General features: G+C 34.0%; 1 long non-coding RNA gene and 1 further gene across 1 annotated transcript; one reads left to right on the top strand and one right to left on the bottom strand.

The window, feature by feature from the left end:
- The first annotated feature begins 147 nt into the window (after positions 1-147).
- LOC117173998 lies at positions 148-312 on the top strand.
- A 6,443-nt stretch (positions 313-6,755) lies between these two features.
- LOC117173528 lies at positions 6,756-7,946 on the bottom strand. The gene is made up of 3 exons (XR_004467207.1): positions 7,795-7,946; positions 7,023-7,134; positions 6,756-6,898 (listed from the first exon to the last, which is right to left on the bottom strand). It is a non-coding gene; the product is annotated as an uncharacterized LOC117173528 (long non-coding RNA).
- Between the last annotated feature and the right edge of the window lie 414 nt (positions 7,947-8,360).

Here is an 8,360-nt window from a genome sequence, read left to right as displayed (position 1 = left end):
TGAAAATTAAAATTCAAAAATTTTTTCTAAAGCCTCCAGGGGACTTCGTTTTCGCACGAAAAAATTTTATGTGCCCTTATTGCATCCGGACCCACAATTGAAACGAAGGATCGAGTGTTTAAGGGAGGGGCCGAGGCGGCAGAAAGCATACTTACCTGGCGTAAAGGTTACCGTGATCAACAAGGCAGTTCCTGCAGGGCTAGGTTCTTCCATTGCACTAGGGTCGAGAGCTGAACCTTGCGAATATGCCTAATATGGATATCTCGGACTTATAATTTTTGTTAGTCAGGATTGCGTATGCGTTTTCTCCGATCAAAATATATCCATGGGGATATCAAAACTTGCGCCTCGCAGGATATTCCGACAGGTTATCCCTGGAATAAACCGGGACATAAATGGAGTTTAATCGAATACCCCGGGATATCCTATTGCTGTGAGGGGCGCATAAAACTGTTCCATATTAGATACACAGCAGTCTTAGAATTGTTATATAACTGTTGTAGGATTGTCCTAGATTTATCACAACGCAGCGTACCAAAGTTCTACAATTGTTATAGAAATATTACAGATCGGTTGTCACATCGTTCTAGACTTGCTACAGATTTGTTATACAATATTTGTAATTGATTTCTAGAATTGTTTTAGAAATGTTACAGATTGGTTTTCACAGCGTTCTAAATCTGATACAGAATTTCTGCATAACATTGGTAACCGAGTTCTAGAATTGTTATAGAAATGTTACAGTTCGTATGTCACAGCGTTATAGAACTGTTACAAAATTGTTCTAGCATATGGGGGATGACATAGTTACTCGTATGTTCTAACCTGTTTTAGAACACATTTTTTTGTGTTCTAGAACAGTTACAAATCTGTTCTGTAACCATGTTTGCTGAGTGTTCTTGGAGTATAGCAGTGCAGGATAAACGAGTAAGGTTCCCCTCAGGTCCTAGTGGAACATTTCTGGAGCGCTCCCAAGCGGCGGACATTTTACACGCACCCTCTTACTTTTTCTTAATTCATACTTCTCACTCCGACCTGTTTCGGTGCAGATCGGAGTGCACCAGGGCAGGAAAACAAAATACGCTATACTATAAGAGATAACTTCTACTGCTGTGGAGATTAAAAACGGGAGGACAAGAACGGGATCCAGAAGTATTCAATATTTTAAATAGTACCACTGGATGCATGCAATTTTTCAATACGGTAAAAGTCGCATATGTCTTTGCGGGAATTTTAAATTAGAACAAAACATGTAACTGGTATTTTTTTGTAATAGGGTTGTTTCCATAGTCAGATATCATTTTTCCAATAAATGGATCTTATAGTATATAAAATTCTAGTTTTAAAGACGCACATAAAATATTTTTTACCTATTGTTTACTGTTCTTAATTTAATGTTGAAATATGAATTTTTTATCACGATGTCGATTGGAGGGTCCCTGTGATGTTTAAATGGGTCAGATTTTCCACTAATTACAGGTCATGTGTCAGTGATTCTCAAATATCTTTTTCTGGTCGATTTTTTGTTTTGGTTATGTGCACATCGAAAATAGAAATCCCGAAATATTGTTTTAAAAAATGTCAAATGATTATTTCGTAAAGGCCAATAGAGGAGATCTACCAAAAATAGATATATTTATGGCATATATAAAGAATTAATTCAAAAAATACTTGAATGTGGTCAACTTTACTGAATAATTCGTAAATATGTACGATTTTAAAATGTGTTAACGATAATTGTACTTACTGTTTTCCTGCAACGTATTACTGACTCGTAATACAAATATTACAACGGGACAATTTTTTTTTGTCACGTAAACCTTAACAAATAAAGATATCAAACCAAAATACTCTTTATCATGATTTTCTTTAGTTTGCATGGTTTTCATCAAAGCAACATCGTCACATTGATAAATAATTATGAGAAACTCACGTGACATGAATTTGAATAAGTGTTTTACTGCCTTCAATTTTGAATAATTTTTTTTCTGTTGAACGACTTAAAAGAAAAAAAAATAGAATGCACCTTCGGTTCGGATAAAAATTATGTATAAAAAAATTATTTGATCTAAAATCGCGAAATAACCCTATTGTTTATTGACATGTCTTAATTTGTCTTAGAATAGGAAAAGTATGGCAAGTGATAAAAGGATACCGTTGTGAACTCGCTGATAATATTCGATAGTAATTTTTCAATAAAAAAAATGTTTGTTGAATTATTTACATATCTTGTTGCGTTATAACGTTCAAAACACATATGGAAATTGTGCATTACGTAGAATCGTATAAATAAGGTAAGTATAGTTCAACCTATTCTCACTTTATAGAACTAATATCACTCGCATTCCCAGAGTATAAAACGCCCTGTGTAAGGCACACTCTGAAATCTAACAAAAAATTGCTATCACCAGAGAGAAAATTATTATTGGAATATCTTGCGTGAGATAATTGCGAATAAGGACGTAGACAGTAGTTTGTAAAAAGTAAACCCCGATGATGAAGTTATTTGCTTATTTGAAGATTTACAAAGATCTGCACATTTTTTTAGTTTTAATAAGAAATTTAAATTTTTCCCCTAAGCTATTCAAATAATAATTTTCTCTGGTAATAGCACATTTTTGTGAGGTTTCTCAGTGTGCCTTTCGGAAAGCGTTTTAGATTCTGGGAATGCAAGTAATATTAGCCTTCTATAAAGTGAAACAATATACAATACCTATCTTATTTATGTGATTTTACGTAATGCGCCATTACCATATGTGTTCTAGACGTTATAACATAAATAATTCAATAAATAATATTTTTTATTTGAAAAATGATTATCAATTATTATTAGCGTTGCATTTTTTATTCTAATTAAAATTCCCGCCAAGATGGATGCGAATTTTACCGACAGTGCATTTTTGCTAGTACGATCAAGTATGGCTGACCTATCAGCGCCAACTGCTGTTAGTTGGCTTCCTGCTTTATTTACGTCGTTGTTACACCACTTTCCTCTCATTTTTTTAAAGTTACCGGATGTTTAAAAAACCCAGATAGTAAGCGTAAACACCATCATCGCGAAACACCTTTCAGGCATATACACATTTTAAAGTCATTTTTAAAACCGTTTTCTAAACTGTATTCTCTAACTTAGTTTTTTCATCACTAAAATATATTTATTTAAGCCGGCAAAGAAAGAAGTAACCTACGATTGCATAGATGGTAAATTATCGTGGTCATTCAATCTTTTTGCAAAAAAAAGTACTGTTTAGGCGAGAAAAAATGGAATTCCCACAACCTTGGGGGACCGAATGAACGGAAAGGACCCAGTGGGCACAAAACTATGAAAATCCCAAGAACGTCCTTGGGACATTCCTAGGACGTCCTATGTCAGGCCAAGCAACGCCTCTAAGACGTCCAATGTTCTAAAGGTGACCAAAAGACGTCTTAAAGAGATGGACGTTCTCGGGACATCTTTTTTACTGACATTAGACGTTTTAAGATCATTCCTAGGATGACTAAAAAACATGTTATAAAAGATGTCTTAGCGATGTCGCAAAGACGTCTCTAGGACATCCTTAGTTTTTTTACCCACTGGGGATTCGCTGCAACTTCTTTCAATTCGGATTCTACTTTAAGTTTTCTGTGACAAGGTCACTGAATAATTTAAATCGTTCTTTTTTTTGGTAGCGTTGAAAATCTTACAAAATACAATACCTGTTATTACAATAGACTGAAGACGACATTAAGCGCATCTTCTTGCAATAGCAGCAGACTACTTGAGCGACTATGGATGCGCTTGAAGTCGCTTTCAGCAGGAGTTATGACATTTTTTTAAATTTGTAACGCCGCAAAAAAAAAATATTGCAATTACTCCGTGATATTATAATAGAAAATTTAACGCAGAATACGAATGGGAAGAAGTTAAATTTCCATCTTGCTTTTTTGCATGATACGCCCCCCCCCCTTCCAGACAGCAGAAGAGTTTGCGGCAAGCTTGCCTAAACTTTACGATGCAAGGTCCCGGATGTTGCATTGCAAGGTTTAGGCAAGCTTTTCCGCTAATAAGAAAATGTCCGCCATGCGCAATATTGCGAGGCAAGGTTGAGGGACCATTGCCATGGGAATCTTCCTGCAAGTTTGCCTGCAATATTGAGGGAAGATTGGACGAAGATTCGTGGCAAGATTCATTACAAATTTTTTTTAAGTATCATACATCATACGTTTTTGTAGACACGTAAGGCGGCATTCTGGGAGAACATTAAAAAACTACTGCGCAATCCCAGGTGCCATGCAAAACTAATGCGCAATGGATCCAGTTCAAGATTGACAGGCAGGGTTTCCTCAATCTTGCTTCGCAATATTGCCACATGACGAACATTTTCTTCTTTGTGGGAAGCTTGCCTAAACCTTGCGATGCAAGTTTCCGTAACTTGCATGGCAAGATTTAGGCAATCTTGCTGCAAACTCTTTTGCATCTTTAGATTATGTATTCTCTGGCCAGGAAATACATAATCTGAAGATGCATTAATTTTTCATTTTATTCCTAAGTTACCCTTTTCCTGTAAGAAAATATCTGATTCGAAATTAAAATAAGCGACATAACCTAAAAATGCATTATTAGTGACATTTATTGGCTATTCAATCTTTTTCTATAATGAAATAATAATTTTTTAATAGAAACCGGAGACATAACCTAAGATTGCGTCATTTGTAGATTTTATTAGTCGCCGATTGAATTTTTCAAGACAATTTTTTTGACCAACTTCTATGCCGCGAAAGCCTTCACAACATCTAGAACTGAAATAGCAAAAGGAATCTTGTAGACTTGCGCATTATTTCTTTTAATCTTTCAATAATTTATAAATTTGAAAAATCGTGTGAAATATGGGAGCTTAACCTGCAATAAGTCGGTCTCATTCGAAAAGAAGGAACGTAGTGGGCACCGGGACATCTTACAGACGTCCTTAGGACGTCTTTAAATGTCCTGGAACATTCTTGGACATTGGCGTCTAAGTCCCAGGGTCGTTATAAAGACAACTTTAGGACGTTCTAAAGACATTCTATGTCTGGCTTAAAGTTGTCCCAAAGATGTCCGCAGGTCTGGTACTAAAGACGACCCAAAAAGACCCATGAGAGACATGATTATTTTTTCACGCTAACAACCCAGTGGGCACAACACTGACAATCCCAAGAACGTCCTCGGGACGTTCCTAGACGTCCTATGTCAGACCAATCAACGTCTCTAAGACATTCAATGTCCCAAAGATGACCTAAGGACTTCGTAAAGACATGGGCGTTCTTGGCACATCTTTCGTACTGACATTAGACGTTTTAAGAGCATCCCTAGGCTGACCAATAGACATGTTATAAAACACGTCTTAGGGATGTCCCAAAGACATTTCTGGGACACCTTTTTTTTGCCCACTGGGAAGTAAAAGACCTCCCTGTGGGCACCAGGGCATCAAAAAGACGTTCTAAAAACGTCTTTATATGTACTACGACATTGTGAGTATAATGTGAGCCGTTAAGCTGGTTAACGAACTCGTTCTTTCTTTTCGGGTCCTGAAAAAGTGCGCCGAAGCAGAATCCAATCTATTCAATCTTTCGAAAGTTATCGTGCCTACAGAATACTACAGACTACAGATATATAAACAGACAGACACCTTCACAAAAATAGTTTTTTCTGACTCAGGAAGTCTCAAAACGTAGAGATTTGATGAAAACCGACCATGCCAAATCTTACACAAAACCAAACCTGAATATTGAATTCCCATAATTTAAAAGTACGAAAATTCAATAATCCCGAAATTATATTTAAAAATGCTGTAATTGAAAAATTCTGCTAACTAACAACATAGTGAAATTAAAAAATACTGAAATTTGAAAATTCTAAAAAAAGACTAGTTTTGAACCTAAAGAACTTCTAATTGAATAGATGACATTTTAACGAAATTAGATAATTTTCAACAAAATTAAAGGTTTGTCAAAAAAAATTTTACAAAATATTTTTTAAAAACTGATACCAAGAAAGTGTTAAGTAGAAAAATTCAACCCCTCGCCCCCCACGTTTCTTCCTAAAAAACGCAGCGTAGTATTTTCACTGACCTCTTCCTCCTCCTTAAAGGCTTTACGTAATTTTTGGACGGCCCCTAATTTAAACGAAAGATTCGATTATGTTTTAAGTTGAAAAGAGGAGTAATATACAAGATATTTGCGTAACAAGCATTTAGATATTGTTGAAAACTGAAAAAAAATCTAAATTTATCTGCTATATCATCAGAAATTGTACCTTACCGACAGTAGATCAACCCTCCAAACCAGAAGGCAGAAAATCTACACAATATCGATCAAGTTAAGAATCTTCAATGACAGAAAATGCTTAGCGTCTTAATAAGACTAGATGAAAAATAATATTTTTCAAATTAAAATTATTTCTTGAAAAAAGATCCTACTCCATCTTCACTTCATTGGGAATCGAACCACAAAATTTCTGATTTCCGGTCAGGTGCTTTTCCAATTAAGCTATCTTCATTAAGCTATCCAATCAAGCGATCTTTTTTCAAAAAATAATTTTAATTTGAAATTTCTTTCTAATTACAGTTTATCTTTTAGCGAATTTCTATTTATTTAATGAAAAATTAAAAACGTTTTTAAAAATTATCACCAATATCATAAACAAGGTGATCCCTTTAATCAAAACGTGACCGTATATTTAAGGATCAAAATACATTGGATTTTTCAAAATAAATAAATCAGGTCATTATAAAAGTATATCCCTTATTAAGTGTTTTACACTAATTTATACATACTTCTTAATCGTAACTTAATTCGAATGACTCAAGTGAGTTAAAGCTTTTTTCATTGTTTCGTATTTTCTTTTTATTCGGAAGTCTTCTATCTAGTATCTTGTGCTGCACTGAAATAATTAATAAAATGAAATATTTACTGAGTGAAATAAATTATTGAAATGAAATAACTTCTTCCATTTACAGTTTCAAAGTAAATAAATTTTTTTAAGAAATCTTACTTAGGTTACTTACTTAGCTTTCTTAAGTTCATTTTTGATAAGATCTCCCGTTTTGCGTAGTCAATTGCCGAGTGCCTTCTCGATTTCGAATTCGGTGGTTTCAGGATATTTTTCTAACATTACTTCTGCAACAAAAAAATACTGTTAAGTGATAAAAGTTCATACATTCATTATGAGAAATTACACTTCAATATTATAACGACTATTAATCACAGTCAGGAGGCAATTATTTATTGATTAATATAATTAACAAGATGTGACTCGAATGTATACTTCTTTTTTAAAATAAAGTACTGAGGCAGGTGGAACGATCCGTTTTAATGTGATAAATCTCTTCTTTATTTGAATACATTTTCAAGTATGGAATTCGAAAAAACAATATACGATGATATTCATGTCTACCTTATTGCACAGAACAAAGGAGAGTGTGAGCATGTGTAGATTTTTTTGTTCTGAGCAATAAGGCATGTCAGAATATGACTTACAATAAAACATTTTAAAGTGGACATACAAAACAAATGATAATTATCATGACGACAAAACTTCCTTCATGCATAAGCCAAATTATTGCCTTGAATATTAATAATTATTGCAAATCGATTATTTGATAGAATAAAATGCACATAAATAAAATATTGTTTTGGCGATAAATGAAGAATAGAATCCATAACAGATTTAAAGAAGAAAATAAAAAGTCAACAGAAAGTTAAATTAAATTTTAAACAATAAATTTCAACTTAAAATGAAATTGATCGAAGATATCGTTTATTTACAAATTAACTCACCAATAATAGTATCTGCTGTGTGTCTTTTGAAAGTTTCTGTTATTCTTCTGCCCTTTCCACGAGTACTCGCGGGCTAAAGTGTTGGTCATTATTTGGGCCATAACGTTTCGACAGAAATCGGCAGCATCCTTGCCACCTCTTTTCCCTACTTTGTTTTTCTGAAAGGAAGTTTATGGTTGTTAAATTCAATTTCTACAGTAATGCAGGTATCACAGCGGTAAAATAGTTCAATTTTAGGAATAAATTTGTCGAAAAAGATGACATATTTGAGAAAAAAAAGGAAAAACCTAAAAAAAAATGTGAATATCAGAGGAATAAATAAACGAAGAGTGGCACAGCAAAGGTAGACAAAAGGGGTCACGTGACTTCAAGTGAATTCAAGTTACTTCAGATACTTCATGAAATTCCAGGAGACTTTAGAAGATTTCATTACAATTGTACACCTGACTTCAGTAGTTGTCAAGCCCTCGACAAATCCTTTTAACATGACGTGTATTTGATTTTTTTAAATTTTTGAGCAAATATACGCAAAATCTTAAAAATGGCCCTTGACATCTATGGCCTTG

Source organism: Belonocnema kinseyi, chromosome 5 (assembly GCF_010883055.1).
Source record: "Belonocnema kinseyi isolate 2016_QV_RU_SX_M_011 chromosome 5, B_treatae_v1, whole genome shotgun sequence".
Taxonomy (NCBI): domain Eukaryota; kingdom Metazoa; phylum Arthropoda; class Insecta; order Hymenoptera; family Cynipidae; genus Belonocnema; species Belonocnema kinseyi.
The sequence above is the reverse complement of the archived record's forward strand: the minus strand, read 5'-3'. Positions and strand labels throughout refer to the sequence as shown.